Source organism: Syngnathus scovelli, chromosome 10 (assembly GCF_024217435.2).
Source record: "Syngnathus scovelli strain Florida chromosome 10, RoL_Ssco_1.2, whole genome shotgun sequence".
NCBI lineage: Eukaryota > Metazoa > Chordata > Actinopteri > Syngnathiformes > Syngnathidae > Syngnathus > Syngnathus scovelli.
The window spans coordinates 6,427,678-6,449,656 of record NC_090856.1 but is presented as its reverse complement, the minus strand read 5'-3'; the positions used below and the strand labels follow the sequence as shown (position 1 = coordinate 6,449,656).

The window sequence follows — 21,979 nt, the reverse complement described above, 5'->3', positions numbered from 1 at the left end:
GTTGGGATTTACCTTGCTGGCCACTTGCTAGCTTGGCAATTTTCTTTTATTAAATGACAGCGGTCTTCGGCATGACTTGAGATTCCCTTGATGCCTTTTTATGTTGGTGTCCTGTTTGCACCAAATGAAATGGGGCATCTGTAGTTGCTCGAAACAAGTACTCGAGTACCAGACCAGGAAAAGTTGGAAGCTACGTTGCAGACTCATTTATCAGTAAGTACATGGGCTGGGTTAAAAAAAAAAAAACGGCGTAATCATGCTCCATTACGAGAGATTAACGATACAGATGAAAGCCGCCCCACCAATCACAGATCGTCATTCCTCCGGTGCAAATCTTCCGACGTGCACGTGGGAAAAAAAGTCTGAGCGAGCGGGAATTATTATTTCACAACACAGACACAACAACCAGGTTATCTGTCGTGTTTTTCCCGTGTTCTGTTCATGTTTATGCGTCCTGACTGTGCAAATGTTTTTTTTCCAATTATAGCCAATCAGTCAAAGATCCCTCATGGGATTCTGACATCATTTAAAGGCCAATAAGGTCAAAGAAAAAAAAAAAAAGGCATACTTGGTCCACGTCCATATGAAAGGAAATCGAACATCTGCCTACAAGAGCTTTTTCTTCTTGCTTTGTTTGTTTCCAATGAGAACCTGATTGAGGAATCTCTCGTGAGTTGACCCAATCCGGCTGTGTCCTTTCAGTAGAACTGAAAGGTCGGCTGCCGTGCTCGCCAAAGCGTCTCGAGAGGAGTATTTGAGAAAAGTGCTTTTCTTTCCGCATGATTTATGACCTCATCAACATTTTTCTAACCCTTTTCGCTCCATTCAAGACAGGATAATAGTGGCCTGAAGTATTGTTGCGCAACAGAGGCTAACAATTTAGTACTTCGCACAACTTTTGAAGTTGTGCATAATGAGCACATGCCAAATTTAATTCCTGTTATACGGCATTTGCGAGGGAACAGGACAGGACATATTTTATTTGATGATGTGGAATGTGCTGTTAGAGCATCTCGCATTGGATTCTTAATAAGGGGATTAGTTGATATGTATTGTGAAACTTGTATGGACACATGCGGAGGAGGTTGGGAGTGACACGGCCTCCACTTTGGAATGTGAACAAGAGGGACTACTTTCTACCACTTTTGTCTTTGTATCGAAGCACTTGATGTAAACTACAGTATTGGCCAGCCACAAATGTGGTTTGAGGATGGTACCAGAGTCACCGTTGACGTCTTGTCCGGACCGCCGGTGCTGAGATGTCGACGTCTGAAATACAAAAATGAAGATGCACTTAACCAGCCTGGCCTTAAGTCTCGGACAAATGTTAACCTGGGTTACACCAACACGCGAAAACGGACTTCTAAAGGAATGTAAATGAACATTTGGAGCAATACTACATTGTCCTATAGGTTAGACCTCAATTTAGAAGTTTAATTTTGACTTTTAAATGTTTTTTTAACTTGGAAAAAAAATCCGCGATGTAGTGAAGCCGCGATAAACGAAAACGCGAAATAGCAGGGATCACTGTACTGTTCAGTCGATGGAAAGGAGTTAAGTGAAGTTTCCGGAATGCTTCATTCGATACTCCATATTCAGTTTAAAGCTTGTCCTCATTTAGTCGTAGTTGAGCTGGCGCTTTCCCCTGCAGACTGGGTGCCAGCCAATGGCGGTTATTAACTTTATTGTTTCATAAAAATATCAATCAGAAGTTCCAACATGCTGAAAATTGCTCTTGGCATCCTAAAATGTTTTTTTTGGAGGACAATTACCGTGGAAATCTCTACGAAGGCTGGATGTCGGCCATTTTTACTGACTGTGCCTTGTTAAAATACTGTACTCGAATGCTCTTCCTTCCTTTTTTTCGCTTTTTTCCCCTTTTGTGTGTGCAAGCGCGAGCGTTCAGGCATGAGATTCCGAATGAGGATGCAGCTGTTCGCTGAGAATATCTTTGCAGTGATCTGGAGCCCAGCAGGGGACATATTAAGCGAAATAACACAGACGAGCATTATTTTACAAGGCACAACTGGAGGACACAGATTGGCTTGGATTTTCATTCCCACACCATTTAAAGCTCATTAGGTGAGAACAGATATAAGAGCCTGACCCCCCCCAAGATGCTGATTGAACAGAAGAACAGAAGACGAGAGACTCAATAAAGCAACCCCATATGGTGAAATCTGGTCAGCCTTTGAAGGCCTGAAGATGAAACGGCCTGTGACATCACCTCAGAGACCAAAAGGAGAAAACCACGGGTGTGCATGTGTGTGTTTGCATGAAAACAAGAGGCCTCTTGTCGACATGTTTTTGATGACACAGAGAGGAAATTTAAAAGGCACGCACGGAAAACAAGCTTTTGTTTATTTCCTCGGCTCTTTAGTGGATTCACTTTTTCGGACACAAAGCTCCCCGCATTTGCTATTAAATGTCTTTTTCCTCACGATAAAGCTTCACAGACTAGCTCATAACCTGTATTGGCAATTGCCCCGCCCCCTTTAAACAATCTACTGAATAAAAACAATGACATTTTTTTTCCTTCCGAAAACATTCTGACTTTATTTCATATAGTTTCAAATGCAACACTGATACTAAATACAATTCAACATGGCTGTCAGACTTAGCTGTCAATCTTAGTGATGCTTTCCAGACAAATTCAAATGACACTAACGTAAAATGGATGGAATTATATTTTTAATTTTTCAATGCACTGAGCATTCATGTTGTCCTCAGGCTGGTCATAATGTTGGTTAATACATCACAGCATGTCATGGCAACCTCTGAAGTCATCGTAACATCAGCAGTTCAATTTGATTTTAATATCAATTATGATCAACTTTGTTTTTACGTCACTACACTATCATAGAACTTTTGCAAATCCAACCAGGCCTATTCTGTCCCTGGAGGCATCAGATCAATCTGTTTGGCTGCTTCCAAATTGCTAAATGATCTTTGGGCAATGCCATGACATCATTGCTTTCCCAGCCATAATCTCGTCCTTAATCTTAATAACTCGTTTGTGATGATGCTACCTCAGCGACCGACGCCGTTGTGCCGTCGCCATGATAAAAGATAATAACATCTCAGGCACACTGCATGGGGAGGCAGGATAAGCACATATTCATCTTTACTGCTAATGACTTTTCAGTTTCCTGCGGGTTATAAAATCAAGATGGGGTCCTTTCCATCGGCGGCGGCGACTTATCTCACGAGCCGAGCGGAAACAGCGGAGATGCGTTTCCCCGGCCAGTCGTGATGGACTGTTGGGTGGCATGAATTACAAAGACATCGCAGACATTCCGTTTGAATTACCTCGCCATGATTTCAGTCTGTGCCTTTGACGTTTTGGAACAGGGTGATTCTAAAACCACCTCAAAAAACGAATACATAGGTTTTTGTGATTAATCCGTTCCATAAAGCCTGACTGAAACTAAACAGTGTGAAAACTAAAGCTGAATTATTTTACAAAAAAATGCCATGGGTGACTGCATTTTAATGTGATAATATTCACACAAGCAGATGCTACCTATCAAGCAACAAAATGTTCATCTCATGAAACATTCATAGCTGTGACAGTCATCTGCAGCTGCAACAGCCTTGTGAACACTTGTGGGCCCCGCTGCTGTCATCATGGGCCCGATCAGTGCCAAAAAACTTGTGACGGAGTGCGATGTGATGGTTGGGAACTCCAAACACTGATTGTCTGGCTCGTCAGATGCTGGTGAGGTCACTCGAAATTAGGCTCCACTCCTGTTCCTGCTGAACTGAGCCAGTTTTGAGGTGAAACACTGATACCAGTTCAGTAGGCACGGGAGGGCACAGCCCGCACAGCGCTTTGGTGCTGCCAATGTTACACTTGCTAGGATTGGATAAGATTTAAATAATGCAGTCAAATATTGAACAATAAAAAACAACCAACATGAGAAAAGTGCTTTTTATTGTCCGCTCTGTTACATGAATGCTGAAGCACTGACAAGATTTTGTTGCATTGGTTGGCAGGAGTGCCCTACCCATATTAATTTAATTAGTTTGAAATTTTCACAAAAAACAACCAAAACTCACTTTTGGCACAAGTAAAAATGGTGTAAAAGAAAAAATAAACAACTTTTTTTGCGATAAATGAATAACCCCGAACGTCAAATAAATAATAAGTGAGTATTTATTCAAAAGCAGGGTTTGAAATTTTTACACCAAAAAATGTTAAACAAAAAATAAACAACTTCTGGGAAAAATAAATAGCCTAAAAAGTTGTGCCAAATAATATCAATAAATTATTTATTTATTCGACCCAATCTTTTGGGTTAAATGGATAACACAAAAAAAAGTCGGGTCAACTTGACCCAAGTGCAATCACTTTCTTTTTTAAAATTCCAATTTCCCTTTTTAATACCACAACTATCACATCACGATTATAGAAACTCATTCATTCATAATATTAAAAACATAATGCAATATAGTGAACAATGATTCGCACATTCACCCCACAGAGGTTGCAATAAAACAAATATAATTTTAGCGGTACATAGGTATAATAATATAATCTCTCATGGCAGGACAGTGGTTGAAATTCACCGAGATATCTTAACCACCGCCATGTCCTCGACTGATTCCTTTCTTTTGACATTTTGGTAGGATGACAACATCTCAGTATTCCTTTCAACGTGAACTGCCATGTCAGGTTACATGTAATACTGGAAATATCATCAAGTATTGATTTTCTAAAGCCAGGCAGAATGCAGGAACAATGGCTCCACGGATGAAGCAACTGTCTCAGGTTGACCTTTTTATTGTTTATCACTGTGAGCCAATGCTATCAGCGTTACCCAACATTCCACCAACATTACGACATATGTTCTTGTGGTAGAGCGGAGCGGATTTTTAAGCCTCGAGCAGCTGGCGGCAAAGATGCCTTACGGGGTGGAGGGGGGGTCGAGTAACCGTATCGATTTTAGCACAAGAAAAGAAAACATCGAAATCAAAGGAGCCTTCGCTAAAGTTCTAGGCTCTCAAGTGCACGAAATAATTGATGAGCCCGTGGATACGATGCTAAAACTCTGACAGCCTCGATGTGATTGAATTAAATAACTAATGCAATCTTTTTTTTTCCCCTAATCTTTCTTTATATTTGCTCGCCTGATTGAATTATCGCAGAATTGGAACATGCCGGTATCCTGTTCATTGGAGACTTGCGTGTGGCAACTTAATACTGGCACAGCTGCCCAGAGACATCCGTCTCGCAGGAACATAAACATGCCCAGACAAGTCCAACGATCAGTACCACATTCCTCCAACCGTGAAAGCATTTGTCTTTTTTTTTTTTCTTCTATCCATCATCCTGAAAACGTGTGATGATTTTTTTGGGTCAGATTTATGCAGAAACGCTGTGCAGTCACATTTAAATCAAGTCCAGTTCCGACTTTGGATCACTTCCTTCCTTTGGTCTCACTCCACCTCCTTCCTCCTCCTGACTTCATATCTGAGATCATCAAGTTCTTTCCATTCAGTGGAACAAATCCTCTGAGTCGAATCAACTATTTCACCTCAGGCACTGAACTTAGCCACTGTGAACAACACATAGCAGGGATCAATGCTCACCAATTAGCTAAGCTCTGTGCCTTTAGCAAGTGGCTGCTTGGGCCTCACACGACATTCTTCAAATTCTTTTCACAAGTCAAAATAGTCCCGCTTTTTTTTTTGATTGAACATATATTAATGGGACGCAACATTAGGTACATCTGCACAAGCAAAGAGCTGTATCGAAAAGTCTGCCATAAATCAAATTCTTACAGTGCAATGGCATTTGTGAAGCCAAGTTTATAATACTCAACTCCAGTCCTGTAGGTGGCAGTACTGCATCATCACGAGAGCTCGTATATTTCGTTCCAACGGAAATGATTAATGCATGAATGTAATTTTTGGCATTTCTGAAGACTTTTTCATACAGCTCGTGTTGGCTTGTGCAGGTGTAGCTAACTTTTCCGTGCCACCTAACCAAATGGTCCTCGTCCACTGAGCCGTGAGAGAGTGGAAATCCCTGGCAATGTGATTTTTATTTGTCTTTCTGCATCAAATCACGATGCCAGGAACCCTCCCCACCACGGCCGTTCCGTCTGCTGTCGATCCTCCTGAGCTTCTCGTGCTCCATCCAACAGCTGTGACCTGGAAAACAGACACAGGAGACAGCTCGGACTTTGCTTGAAAGTGGATCTGGTGATTTCATGTGAGGGGAAAAGTAGTAGGAGCAGGAAGTTACATCATGTTGGATCGTGCACAGGAAGCCACCTGCTCAGATTGAAATCTAAACCAAAATAACTGAGAAAATTAAACATGAAATACAAGTCACGGATGGCCAAATTTTTATATATTTAATATTGGAATTTAACTATAGAAGGGTTTATGAAACCATTGTGTTCCACTTTAAAAGTTCCGCTTCATGGTTGACCCCATTTTAAGAGCGTTGACATTTTGGGAAGAGCCAGTAAGAGCAGGCATAGAAAATTCCATCTTTTAACATAACATCCTGTGAGTAAGATTAGAGAATGTGTTATGATAAGTTGTTTATTTAGTTTTGAGAGAAAATTCCCCCGGCCCACCCTGCTCAAGCGAGGTATTAACAGTCGGTGATAAGCAGACCCATATCCAGTTTTCAGGATTGCGGGCTGATGAGGGGGTAAAATAGGGACTTAGGAATTTGGCCAAAATAAAAATAAGATAATGTCAAGTATTTGCAATGCATCATCTTTCCATATGTATATATATGTATATATATATATATATATATATATATATATATATATATATATATATATATACGGAATTTTCGGGAGTCCAAATGATCACACATGGATGATCACATTATATATCTTATATATTATATATAAGTCTTTGGTATTGTTTTTAAAATTTAAAATGACACAACAAATATTAGTTAAGGTTGGACCTGGAAACGTATTAAAATATTTTGAGCCTAATTATCTACTCGTCGATTCTGTTGAATGACTCAATAGCAGTCGTTTGAAACGCAAGTTCAAAGTGTGAATAACAGATCTAATCTAAAAGTGCTGTCGTTAAAGCCTTGTGAAATAATGATAATTGAACTGAACGTTAATTTAGAAGCCATAACTCAACTGTTGACTGAGTACCTGCGGCTACATTAGAACACAAAAAAAAGGTTAAGTGTGTATGTGTGCGTGTTGAAACTAATAAGAAAAAGATTGCATTTGAACAAAGGGAGTTGTTCTGTCGTTTCACGTCTGTAATTTAAATGTTGGTTTGCTGAGTGTGAACGCTTGATTGTGGTAAGCGTGATGGCCGACGTTATAAATTATATTCACGACCACGTTGTTTAAAATATGATTGACTATTTCTGTCTATGGATTAAAGCGATATATTGGAGTAAACCATTTCAAAAACCGTCAATTCTAACCATAATAATTGCTTCATAATTTTAAAGCGTGGGCCTGACAACAGCGGTGCTTTGGTTTCAAATAAATGGCAGAAAAATTACATTTAATTTGATTGTAATCAAACTAAAATATTTTTTTCAGAATGTATATCTGTGGTCAAATGAAATGTTCACATTTTGCCGTTCTATTTATAAACTTCAAGACAGGTTTCTATTTGGTCTCAGTAAAGTAATTTGCATTCTAATGGAACCTGAAGTTGGCATGAAGTGTGAATAAATGACGTGATTTGAGGAAGTGCAGCCAGTGCAAAATAGAGTCAATCTAACATGTGTGGTGACAAGCGGCTTTAAAACATGTCAAAAATGGACCTAATCCATCTAAGTGTGGTAGTGTGTGGCTTTCTTTGCACTCCAATGACTTCCCTTTATTTATTTCCGCCTCCTTAAATGACAACTAGCAACTTTCTCAAGTAATTTAACACCTCGGCCTCAATTTTGTTGATCAGCAAGCGATTATTTCAAAGATACGTATTTAATAAAAGGGTGGCTTGCGTCAATGTGGGTGTGAACACATCTGACTCCCTTCTTAATCAAAACAACTCATTTCAATACATTTAAATGTCTCGTATGGAAATATTTCTGTGTAGTAAAGATGCACTGCCGCTGCAGATATGACAACTGACAACGTAAGTGGGTACCCAGAGCCTCTTCGATTGACGTCACCGGGCATGTCACACTGCTCTAAGTACGCTATGTCAGCTTGGTCTCGCAAGTGTTGAGATGGAAGGAAAATAAAAAGGCCTTGTTCAAACCTGCCCGGATAATAAAAAGTGTGAACGCGTCAAAAGCTGTAAAAAAAAAAAGCCTGGAGTTTAACACCTGTGGTTTAATGTTTTTGTTTTTACACTTAAGAAATGATATGCTGCAAAAATAAAGACAAGAAAGTTATAATGTCTAAAAAATAAAATTCCTACTATTGAGACAAATCTGAGCGAGAACATAAAACATAACGTTCAATATTGACAACAAGTTTTAAGATATTACAAAAACGTAATCACATAACCCTAACCCTAACCCTAATCCTCCTTCCAGGGTCCTTTCGTCAAATCTTATGTCCACTGCACATTACAATAATCATTAATAAATGTGCCCTTCTGTAGACAACATTATGAGATCTCGCCTCATTATTTAAAAAGACGTTGCCCAGTTTTACAAGACAATTGTGTTACATCGTCATTACAGTTGTTTTGGAGAGTCACGACTTCATTATTTAGCTCATTAGCTCTCCCGGCCTGCATTCACATGAGACTGATGAAGGGAGCAGCCATTTTCACATTAACAATAATCCACTTTGCCATGACTTAATGCAATTTGCCCTTCGTGTCATTTCATGCAAAAATCGAAGAATAAGCCATTGTGAGCCTAAGCGGATTTGAGTCGGCTTTGTGGATTTTGTCGGAAAAAGTAGCCCCCCCCATAGCTCAATCATCTTTTCCGGTCTCACCTTTCGTTTTAAGAACAATGACGATATGAAAAAAAATGATCCGGCTTTAGTGCTCGGATAGAAATCGATGATGATGCACTCGAGGAAGAGGCAGCGATGCACTGAAGCTTGCTATGAGCTTATCTCCTTGCAAATCTGATCGCGGTGGATGGATCGGCTATTAGCTAATGGCTCGAACCCGAGAAGGCCGAGAAGGCAGGCCACTGGGGAAGAAGGAGCGAGAAAGAAGGATGAAAGAGATTATGTTTGTTTGTTTGCAAGTCGTTTTAGGTGACGTAAGAATGCAGGAAAGCAACAACAGCATCTATCACCGAGTTCATCCCAGGACAGCTGGACATCATTTTTTGGAAGGCGTCCGTGGAAATTTATGTCAAAAATGTGTTTGATGCGGCGCAGTTCTTCCACACCAAACTCTTCCAAGCATTCCTTTGTTTAAAGCAACCACATCATTTCACTAGCTTAATACACAATGGGAAAAGTCATAAAATAGCTATAGTGATAGCTAATGAATCGCAGCTATGTTACCGTATTAAACGATGGCTACTTGCACGCCAATGGTGGAGCAACACATGTAGACAATTCAATAATATTCACATACATATATTCTTTATCCTCTGCAAAAAAGGGACTAATATCTTATACTGCCCCTCCAATTGAATTGAAGCAAAAATGATGGCAAACATGTTTTATTTTATTTTTTTTACATTCTATTTAATTGTCATAAGTGTATGTTTTTAATAAAGCACTGTACTTTATTACAGAGTGCTATTTTTTAGTTTTGGGGGAGGTTAAAAATCGATAAACAGCATTATATTAAAGTATCAAAAATATCAGTGGTAGTTTTACTACTATTTTTGGAATTTCTTGTAACAACTTGATATTTATGCATTTACGCACACCCTGTCCAATATGATGAAGATAATCAATTTTTGTTTGCCAAAAGTCCTCAGGTTAAATATATACCTACAAAAAAGTGAGACAGAAGCGATCGAATGTTGAGATCATTTGTGTTCATGGCGTACTACGTAAGTGAGGAAGTCAAGGGCGCGTCACATTGTGACCTCGGTGGCCGACACACAGGCTCCCTCCCTCCCACTCCAAGCATGCCATCTCTCCACAAACTGAGGCTTGTTCCCCCCCCCCCCCCCCCCCCCCCCCACACACACACACACATGGCTCCAATTGGCCACCACCACTGCTGTCTGCCGCTCCCACAAAAACAAAACAAAAACAGCTCGGCTTAGCTCGACAAACCTGATTATGACATTAGCAAACGGATGTTTGATGCGGCCTTTGCAAGCAGGAAGACTTTTTTTTTTTAATCATTCCTCTTCATATAAATGTGAGCCACATTGAAAAGGTGTCGCTCCCGCAGTGACGAGGCGAGCTGTTTACGATTTGGTTGCTTGTAAAAAGTAAATATGCACCAGTTGGGGTCTATCAAAGGCCCCTTCATTTGGATCTTGGCTCCTAAGGCTGTTGGATGAGTACTGTAATTGCTTTTGCCTCTGATTAAAATTCTCCACAGAGGACGCTCAGGAGGATTGGAAAGTCCCGCAAACCCAAAACTTTATCACTGTTATGTCACCCTGGGATCGGGATTTTACTAGTGTCCTTGAAGACACAATTCACTTTTACAAGAATGAAGAAAAGAAAATACAAAAAGAGCTTTTATCATATTGTGAAACATAACTACAAATTCAAAATGGAGGACCTTTTTGAGAAATTGGAAATAACAACCCAGACTAAACTTAGCCCCTCCCCTTACTTAAGAAAGCTTATCTTTCAATCAGCACGACAATAAACCAATTAAAATTTTTGACCAATTGCCCTGATGATTCTTTTATCATCATCTGCAGCCCGCTACCCACCCAGAATGATTCCACTTTTGGATCCTGACTCACTGACTCCTGACCCCCCCCCCCGATCGAAGGACAGAAAGAGAAAACGTGAAAAAGGCCATAAACAACAAAGCGGTGGGTGGAATCATGCAGGTGCATTGGCCAAGGAACACATGAAGCTCAACTTGATTGATGACAAGCAAATTAGCGGCCCTAATAACAAGCATGTGTCTTCACTCTCCTTGAGACAACGCCCTCGTCCACATCTGCAACATTAACACACTTTTAAGAATTTTTTTTTTTTTTTTAGGCCAAAAATCACACACTAGCAAAACAGTGCAACATGATCCTAATATGCCTTCCAGGATGAATTATTGCTCGAGTCAAAACGGCTTAGTGATTTGAAATAATAAAAACGTCAGACTGATTATCATTTGTTTTCCAGTTTAATGGGTCTTCCTTGTGCAATGGGACCCTTTCACATGGGAACAACAGTGATTTCATAGCAGAGCCAGATACAGCCTTGGAGTGTGCTCAAATATTTCAAGTATTTGTTTAAGCGGGAAAAAAAAAAGAAAAGGTTCTGTGCAATTGACTTTTTGAGTTTGGCAAAGTAAAACTCCTTTCACAAAACGAAAAATAAAGATGACACAAATGATGATGCAGGTGTAAGGTGCACGTCAGTGGAGTTAAAGTACAATTTTGATTGTTGACATGAATTAATTGGATTTTTCTAAATTACAAAGTGTTGGCTATGCTTATACGGTTGGGCACTGAAATATACAACATTTAATATTGTTACATTATAGTATTGATTTCTGGTTCCAAATGTGTTAATTACATTTATGTCAGTGAAATAAAATAGCATTCGTGAACAAAATAAACTTGGCTGTAAACTTCTTTTATTTATGTGCTACATATTAACAATTCATCACTCATTGGGATATATTACAGGACCATTTAACTTTTGCATCCTTTTATCACACGTCTAATTAGAATATTTTTATTCATAATATTCCTTACAATTCCTTATCATTATATTTTGTTGTGAGCCGTTTTGATGATTGGTGTGGAGAAATGAAAGTGCCACATAGTGAGCCATGCTGAACTCCGACCAAAGCTCACCTTAAATGGCTGCAGGCAACTTTACATTACTAACATGCCTAGTGTTATGTGATTTTTTTTTTCCATTTCATTTTGAGGGTTCACAAAAGGACATTTTTTCCTTCCGCGTCATCACAAGTCAAGACGTGACTTTTACAACTCGAGATTCCAACAGTAAGCCTTGTGTTTGCATGAACCCGACGCCACTGCTTTGACAAGACATTTTTGAAGTCAATTAAATAGACACACCCGAAGTAAGAAGCAAAAGGTCACTTACCGTGCGAGCGGGTCGCTCCACTTTGGATTTCAGCTACAGATGTGTACCAAGCGGACCCTTGAGCGTCTCACTAACCTTCCCGACTATCTCTGATGACAGACGAGTGCCACTTGACATCCAGGAGTTCAAGTCAAGCTCCACATGTTTTGTCCAGTTCCTCCAGAACGCTCCCCCCAAAAATAATAATAAAAATGTTCTCCTCCCCAGCCCCCCTTGTTGCCATATTCTGTAGGGAGGGGAGTTTGCTGTCATCTCATAGAGTTCTGAAGTGGCGTCAAAGCACACAGAAGCAGCCGGTTGGGAAGTGAACAGTGCCTGTCTGCCACGGGTGTCATCCGCCTCCCTGTGCCTCACTCTCTCCTCCCTTCAAGCCTGATGAATTTCACGCACACGCATGCGCACACGCACACGCACACACACACACACAGCCAGAGTGAGACTTTCAAGCACTCGCCCCAAGAGAACCACTGGCCATATGAGAGTCTGGAGGCGTATTCCTCCCTCCTTGCCTGCCTATCCTCTTTCATTCCACTCCCTTGTTGTTGTTTTTTTTTTTTCCCCCACTGTCTCCACTGAGACACCTTTATTGTGGCAATTGCATTAGCCTCCACTGAGCCAGCAGCAGTGGCTAATGCAATGTTGACTCTCACGCTCTCTCTCGCTGGCTGTCTTTGTCTCTCTTCCACCTTATCTCTCTCTCAGTGTCTGTCACTTTGACATCCACATGCCCACCTTGCTTTTTTTTCCCTGCGGCCAGTCGCGCCTTAAAGGGCTAGTTTTTTTGTTTTGTTGCAAATCTCCTTGAGGGAGCGCTTGATCACGTTTCAGCAGCATGATTCGACTCGACTAATGGCTCGCGCTATTGATTCAAACAACATAAAACGGATACATGCAAAGCAATTTTCAACCTCTTAACCGATTTGTAAAAATCCGAGAAACACAAAGAAGCTCTACGGGCTTGCTTTTCAAGCATCTCTTTGTTTTTGCAGATAGAAAGGGGCGAACAGCATTTAACATTTCACAAACTGAAATAGACTCCATGGAGACGATCGAAGAGCGCAAAGTACAGAGTAGGACTGCCAAATTCCCAAATACCATAAACTAGACATTCCCTGGCACAAAAGTGATGATGCGGCACTTTTTACGCCAAGTGCCTATTGAAATATAGCCCGGGCCTATACGTTAAACTGTACGTGTTAAACAAACGGTTAAGTGACAACACATTGAAGAACATGATGCAAAACATCGCAATGTGTCAAGACCATGGAAGAAATATCCACCCACATGTGATGACACTTGATTCCAATGTGCATACAATCATTGTTAATAATGCAATAAAATGTGATTTGTGAGCTATCACATTAGTATGTGACAGTAAAATCGGGCTGTCAACAAACACAGCAGAGTGTGTGTCAGTGTTTTATCAGTTTGGGACTTGGCCTTTAAATTTGAACATCTTGGAGAGTCACAGAGGGGCCCAATGGAGGGAATGTCTTATATGAGATATTAGTCACTCTGAAGTTTCCTTAAAACTAGTCAGAATTTTCTACTGTACTGTTTGGATGGCAGTGAAAGCCTTGGGTATGTAAAATAATTCATACGGCTGAAAAAAAAAAAATTCTGACTAAATTTAAGAATTTTATTTTGTAATATTAAAGCTACCTAAGTGCTGGTGTCCATTTTTTGCACCACTGGATTCAACAGCGGCAGAATATGACGGCGGCGTTGGGGCTGCGCTCGAAACACGGCAGCCGGTGGCTCCAACTGTTCCCTACCGTAAATCCAAAATGATTAGAGGACAGGAGTGAAGATTAGAGCGTATTTCAACCACCATTACATGGCCAGACATAACATTCATTAATTAAACTCTTGTGCTCTCGTTGAATCAAGATAATATCTTACAAAAGCAGTTTGGAACAGCAGAAGTGCAGCCCCTGCAATGTTCCCCGGGGGCTTTCATAACTCACCGCCGTCCGTTCTTTTTCGTGTCTCGTATTCTTTCGCTGGGTTTGTTTTGTGCGCCAATAGCAAAGAAGGCTGAATGAGTTTCTGCTTATAAAATGAAGGTGAGTGGGGAGGTGTGGGGGGATTCTTACGGGAGGTCGTAGTGACTTCTAAGAGAATTTCCAGCCTCTCTCTTTTGGCTGCTGATTAGCGGGAAGTTTGTAGTATTTACTTGGAATAAAATGATGCCTGCCTGCCATCATGTCATTTATTCCCTCTGCCAAGGAAGATTATGTTGATCTGGCGCCGCTTTGTTTGTCTGCTGGCAGGATAGCGCAAAAGGCGACGCTTTACATGAAACTCAGCAGAGGGATGGTGTTGAATTACATCGAGTAAGCCAAAGACGACTGACTCCATTAGCTCCTTATTGTTAGCCTAATAGCATAATTGCCATTCTTGAACATGTATTGAATGGAAACATGGCCAGTGGTTGGGAAAACCCATGACAGGTTGCTAAGTGACCCATGTTTTCAGAACAGATGTTAATATCATTGCTCTAGAGTGGATATCACAAATCTTCGCCGGGAGATGCACTAAAAACTGTCAGAAATGTATTTAACTGCAGCTGCAGTATATTATTGCTGATGTAGTTTGCAGTGCTGGTTTTTAATATTTTGTCTGTCGAGTGTCAGTGAGTTTAAAATAACATTGGACCAAGGCACACACACACACCTGAAGGAGGAACACCCAAAAATGTGGAAAAATTTGTTCATTTTCTTAAAGTACTACCTATTTATTCCATTACTGTACTAAAGTACAGGTTTATAGATTGCAGTTTCTCTTATTTAAAAACATTTGACAACAATTTTGCTGGTGTTATTTGGAAAGATGGAACGGATTAATGGCATTTCCATTCATTTCAATGGAGATAGATGATTTGAGACATGTTGTGAGCAAACTGCATGTTCATGAAACAAATTAAACTTGAAATAAAGAAAACTTTCAACCAACTGCTAAATCTAGTGGGGCGCTTGACAGCATTGATGGCCACAATTTTGGACTAAAGTGGCCAAACTGCCTGTTTGCATGCAGGTTGCCTCTTCCAGGGTGGGCCTAAGAAGGAGCCTGCGGGCACGCCATGCAGAGTTCCGGGAAAAGAAGAAGCCTACGCACAGATGGGTGCGGGAACACACACACACACATCGTTGTGCACAAATTGGCACGTGCTTTCCACACAAGCTTTTCATTGCTGGGGCATTCAATGCAAATCTACACAACAATGAGACTGGCACAGGTTTGATGTGATACTAGCTTGAAACCAACCACTTGTACTCACATGGCTTATACAAATGAGTTCCAGAGGTTTGATGGCATGTGGCAGATGCCCAGTTTTCCTACCCACATCCTGTTTCCACACTGAACCACAGCTCGCCTCCTCCCACTTGGCAGCAGTGTAACTGTTGAGGAGAAAACAGAGAGGTGAGACCTCCAGACATTTTCTTGTTTTGCTTATACAGAAAACATTAATTTACTGTTTTTCGGAACTATTGTGGTACATATTATTAACACATTACCAAGGGACGTTGCCAATTAGAGGCCTAGTATGCATGTCACAGTGTGTTAAGCTTTTTGGAAAGCCATGAAAAACTTTGCTGTTTGTATTAGGAGGTTGTGGTGGAAACTAAACAAGTGTGGAATTTTATCATTGCAGATGACCCCAATTTGGGGTCGGTAAGACATGAAATTTTTTTAAGAGGATGGAGAAAAAAATTAGCCACTGAAGACTAAGACTTTTGAAGTAAGCCGTAAAATCCGTCTATTCTGTCTGTTCTGTTGTGTGTTGCCTTGATTAAAAACAAAAATACATGAGCAATTATTTTTCGAAACTTGAAAGAGTGTGATTCCGATCTAGGACAAAAACATTTTATTTTAATGCAGATGCAACTACAAATCAATCCATAGTCAAACAGCAACCGGGGATTATTTTTGGGCTACAGTGCACACTTCTGCCACCTACAGGACTGGAGTGGGACACTACTGGCTAGCTTGAAATTTATCGAGCGCTGCGCTCTATTCTCATAGGAAATGCTGGCCTATCCTGATTTTTGTGCAGGCGCAAGACTCACTGTCAATGTTTGCTAATATGGCAGATGACCTTGAAAGCATTATTGCGTTATCATTATTAAATTATATCATATCAAATTAAAATTAAAACATGATATCGTGAGGGAACACTGCACACGCGTCGAGATCCATCACCAGGTTTAGTCCGTGGCAACACGACAAGCAGAGGCGAAACTAACGACATTTACAAAGGCCCAGTTCAATTTCATTGTGTCAGTGAGCCAAGGAGGCCCTCGAGGCCTTGCCAATGTTATTCATTACACCTGCGCTTTTCATTCTATTACATTATACAAGTCTTGTTGCAGGAGCCGGCATCCTTTTAAAAATAAATAAATAAATACATGAATAAATAAATCTCTAAATGCTACCATACTTTAAGTTCCAGAGGGTCGGAAAAGACTGTGGTCAACATGAAGAAAATTAACGACAAACACAAAGGGAAAAAAAAATTAATATATTAATGTGATGCAGCACAGATTTGTACGTGATAACGACATCTGGCAGCGGGCAAGCTCCGGGAGGGTGAATAAAAGATGAAGGATAAAAATAATGCAAGTTAACAGACGAATAGTGAACAAGGAAAAAGGGGCTATAGGGAAGGGATACCTCAGGGGAGTAAATGAACTCTTCCCCCCTCTTGTGCCACATCTGGATAACACACACACATCAACATAGAGCATCAAACGGAAGCGTGGAGAAGAAGGGCCAGAGGGCAGGTGGCATGGCGACTTTTAGATGTGCACTCACAAGACGCTTGATTTCGTACACTGGTGGAAGTCAACGTAAGAACAGATACATTTTGGAGACGATTGATCTCCGTATTTGGATTAGGCCATGTTACGATTTACATTATGCGTTTGAGACCTTGGCACGATTACAGTATTGCAAATATTACATTGGGGTCGGCAACTAAAGCACGCCCCCTGAGGGCAACCATAACAACAATTTCCCCCATGATGAAAACATGTTTGGCATGTTGGCCTAAACATTTATGACTTCTTTTTCACATGCCTCCTTAATTTAGTAGCAGTGTGACCTCTCCAGCAAACAAAATGTATGACATAACTGTGAGCTGTCACTTCTGACAAAGGGCATAACCACCTGAGGCTCTTCTGATTACAATGTCAATGCAGCAGACCAAATCCAATAAAAACAAATTCTGCTGTTGAGATGACATTAATCAACATTGTCTTACGCCTACTGATAAATGATGGAATATGTCACAAACATGTGGAACGGACATGGGTTGGGTCTTGTGCGTGTGCGTGTGTGCGTGAATTGTAGTGGTAGGAAGTGACAAAGTACAAATACTTTGTAAGCGACTCCCTTGAACTGAGCCGTCCCATATTGAATCGACCTGAGTCAAACCGATTCGAATCGTTCAAATCGATTTTTCATCTCACATATGAAAACTACATCAAATCATCTTTTGAGGAGCGAAGCAGACCCCTAATATACACATAATAAATTAATCATTTCTAATTCTAATTTTAATAATTATTACGTAATTTTTAGGACTATAAAAACGAATTTGCCTTTAAATACAGTAGATACAGTTTGTGACGGTTTTGAACTTCCCTCTTGTCTTTCCTCATACTTTCTCCACTTCCTGTATGTCAGAGCAGATAACATTAGCAGTGTATGCGGTCTGGAAGATGCAGACTATTTCCTGGTACAAGGGAACCTTTGAAAGTGAACACAATCTGTCCCTCTAATTTGCTAAGGACAATTTCTTGTGGTGGTGGTGGTGGGGGGGACTACATTGTCGATTTAAATGAGAGATGAAATAGGGTGAGTCAATTTTACAGAAATGCATCGCCTCTCTTATCACAAATTCTTCTCTCTCCTCTTTCTCATACATCTGGCCAATATTTATATTCATAACAAGAGGGAATGATATTAAATAAGTGAGGCAGTGCTATAAGGCGGCTGCCTCCTATAATAAACTTCCAGCGGGCTGGATGGATTGCAGACACCTCCACCAGCCTGCAGCGCTCTGCTCAGCATCATCAGCATCATCATCTTTGGGCTGGATTCTTTTCTCACCAATTTATATGACTCTATTTTTCTTGTGGAACTGTTGTATATATGAATATGGCGAGAAGGAATGGCTGTCATACAAACACTATTGTATGATGGAGTTATTTTATATTATGGCTAGCCTAGCAGATTTGATTAGCATGCGCTGGTGGATAACATGCAATCTAATGAAAAGTTAGCTTAGCGTAGCATAATGACTGAAAACAGATGGAAGTGCTTGTCAAAAACCTCTCCAAATAGCACAAGTGAAGCCCAAAAGAGTACATGCCAAAAGTAGTCATGGCGCACATCCTGACATTAAGCTCCCAAATACATTAAGCCCCCTTCATAATTTGCAGCCATGCGAACTAACCAAAGATTGGCAGGCAATCAGTGAGCAATCAAGCCAATCAAGGCTGCAAACAAGCAAAAACAAACAGCAGGAGGGTGAGCGATGGCAAGACGGCGCTCCCGTCGGCCCCGCCTGACCTCGGGATGTGGCGGCCCCCCATGACAAATAAGCTCAATCACACTCAGCGCACTTCCTACATCCTACTCCTCAACAAACGCTTCTATTCTCTCAATCCAGCTCCCATTTTTCTCCTCCCTCCCCCCCCCTTCCAGTCCATCTGCCCGGGCAGGCAGGAGGCATCGTGGGAGTTTTAATTGCCTTGCATTTCCATGAAGCCAACTTCATTACATTAGTCGCTGCGGCCCACGCTGCATACTTGTAACCTGCTGCAATGTGTTGTCTTTATTTACACGCTCAGTTAGGGAGGGGGGGGGGGGGGGGCGTCATCACTAGGGCCAGTGTGAGGGAAAAGGTCAAAGGGAGCATAGATGTCCATTGTCAGTGGGCTGGGACGTGGGGGGACACACGCTAAAGATTCCAAAGGCTGGGATCAGAACTTATAATTTAGTTAAAGGCAAGGAAATATCTGAGTTTGCACAATCCGGTTACTTATTTCTGCTATTTTCGTCTGTTTGATATTCTGTGATTTTAAATATGAATCAGAAGTTGCAATGGTTTTTCAATAAATATTAGTTTTTGGCTACCCATTACTTTTGTTTCCGTGCATTTCTAATTCTACAGGGCTAGCATGTTACTTCACCGCAAATCAACATGACAAGAATCTTCCTCACCACAGCCTCATTTTTGTCTTCCTGTCATCCCATTGCTCCATATGTACTAAACACACTCTTACGCATGTACCACATGTGTCCATTCATGAATTTACTCCACTAGATGTACAGTTCACAACCCGGTCCTGACAGTCAGGCATTACGTGCGCTCCTCTTTCGCAAGTTCCCACTCGGCCGCTCTTGCACAAATCCTCTCGCCATTGTTATCAAAGACGATACAGTTTGTACTCCGACTTATGCAATGGAATAAAAAGGAGGAAAGAAAAGACTATTTCCAGAGGGGAGAGCTATTTTGAAATGTAATAGCGGTTAAGAGAGACAATAGCGGTAGATGTGGAAAAGAACCGGCCGCAATGAGCGAATGTCTGTGGAAGTAAATATGAAGGCAGAGGAGGCACGCCAATGTCCTCAGAGCATATTAACGAAACTTAATGGACAGACTGGCTCCAGGAGACCTCGCCATCCATTATCTGGCTGTTGCCCCGCGCAACCAGATAGCCTTTTTTGGCTTGTCATACGCTATCTTCTATTTTTCTCCTTGTCTTATTTCCACCGGCCATACTGTAATGAATCGCTAAATCAATTGGCTGCTTTACGTAAAGTAGTGGACCCCAGGACACAGTGTAAAAAGACGGAGAGAGATTACTAGAAGTGAAAAGCTGAAAATGACGTTCATGTCTGGAAATCACATCATTTTCTTATTTACCAGGACACAGCATTGAATTTGAATATAATGTCTTATACTATGAGAAATAGTAATAGCTGCACATTGGCTAAAACTTGCATATCTTTCTGTTATGACAAATTTCTGACAAGAATTGGTGAAAGTGTTGATGCAATCGATTATGTAATTTCCTCACTATTTAGAGAAACGCGTAAGATGTCCTGAGGGATACGCTGTGGTTGACAATAAAATCGGATTGGATGACTAACTAGAGTCACTTATGTCACACATTTATCCATGAAGAAAGTTAGGACAGGTTGCAGCTATCTGCTCATCAACAAGGGAATTAAATGGACTAAGCATTGCTTCTTGCATTATATCTTCAGGATTGCGTCACATGATGTGTTTTGGCACAAGTGGTGAGAAAATGACAAAACCCTTAGAGAATTTAAGGGAGGATTTAATTTTTTTTTTAAAAATGAATGGGCGGCGTGTTTACTTAAAACAGGAGTGGCCCTGAAAAATGATTGCTTACTGCTCAGTGGCTAATCTCTCATTAATCTGCAGCATTTACCCACGCCTGATCAGCATTTCTCAATTGTGCAAAATTATTACAAGTGACAGTTTCAACGTGCGCCCCAAATTGGTTTTGTGCTTTGTTGACCGCCTCCCCTCTCACCAACCTGCATGGATTACTCATACAACAGGAAACCGTGACGCCAAGCTCCATTAAGTGGGATGGAAGGACATCATATCAGCATTAATCTTCCACTTAGCAGAGCAGCCTGAGGACAGACAGAGAGATGGAGAAGGAGAAAATGTGATTCTCAGCTCTTCCCAACCGGACTCGGGCTTTTGACTTTTATGACTTTCTCGCTAGGCTATAAAACATGTGAAGGTCTCGTCGGGTCACGAACAAATTCACTTTGGTGTTCTCGTGAACTTTGATCAAGATCAGGCCAGATTGTGTGCACTCTGTGCACCAAGCGGCGCGTATCACCGTTCCTACTTTTCTCCCTGCAATTGCCATCAAGTGGTTTCATTTGATTGGATAAACTAAGATCTCTGCCTTTGAGGCCAGGAGACAATCGGAGAATTTGGTTTAGTTTGCAGGAAATACAAGGGGAATCTTTGTATACAGATAAATTATATCTGACATTTAATGCACCACCAGGCCAAACTGGCAACATCAGCAAGAATGTGACCGTACAGAAGTTTCCTTGTTGCTGTGTTCGCACAGTTCCACAAAAAAAAAAAAAAAAACATTGCAACATTTATTGTACAAAACAGCCTGTCTCTGTAGTCTGGTTAAAACAAATGGGAAAAACTGGTTAGCCCCCCCAAAAAACAAAATGTGAACTGAAAATGAACTGATGACCTTCCCTACTGAATTTTCCACTGTACTGGATGGATTTGTCTTAATAAAAATGACGCTATAACCGTATTTATTTATTCTTGCTGTTACAAATTATGCTTGTTTCCGAAACGTGGAGAACGGAGAAATAACATTCACCGAAGGAGGAAATAACATTCACATCATTCAGCCTATTATTAAACTGGCTATATTGACACAAATACAAAATGAAATCACTCACAAGTGTTCAGGTGTTCACAGGTGTTCACACAAAACCTGCTCCAGCGCCGGATGTTACTGATTTGGGAGAAACCCGTGATGGTACACACCAACACAAGAAAAACCCAGATAGTAAAGTAATTGAACTGTATAAAAACAGGTTTTTTTCCTTGCAGTTAAAAAAAACAAAGTATTATCGCAGTTTAAACTCGGCCACCCGACGCAGTGCTTTCGTTTGTCATTAGCAGTGCACTAGCGCCCCTTAGTGGCAAATGTATAGTAACAGAGCAGCGGATTGGGGCTGTCCTAGATATGCCTGACGAGCTTTCGCTAAAATTCCTTTTTAATTTAAATAGGAAATAAATCCTCGTTTTAATTTTGTTT

At 40.8% G+C, this 21,979-nt stretch overlaps 1 long non-coding RNA gene across 1 annotated transcript; it reads right to left on the bottom strand.

Moving 5' to 3' along the window:
* Nucleotides 1-3,470: 3,470 nt before the first annotated feature.
* Nucleotides 3,471-21,861, bottom strand: LOC125974241 (uncharacterized). The gene is made up of 5 exons (XR_011087608.1): nucleotides 21,618-21,861; nucleotides 20,706-20,807; nucleotides 15,409-15,529; nucleotides 12,129-15,237; nucleotides 3,471-6,156 (listed from the first exon to the last, which is right to left on the bottom strand). It is a non-coding gene; the product is annotated as an uncharacterized lncRNA (long non-coding RNA).
* Between the last annotated feature and the right edge of the window lie 118 nt (nucleotides 21,862-21,979).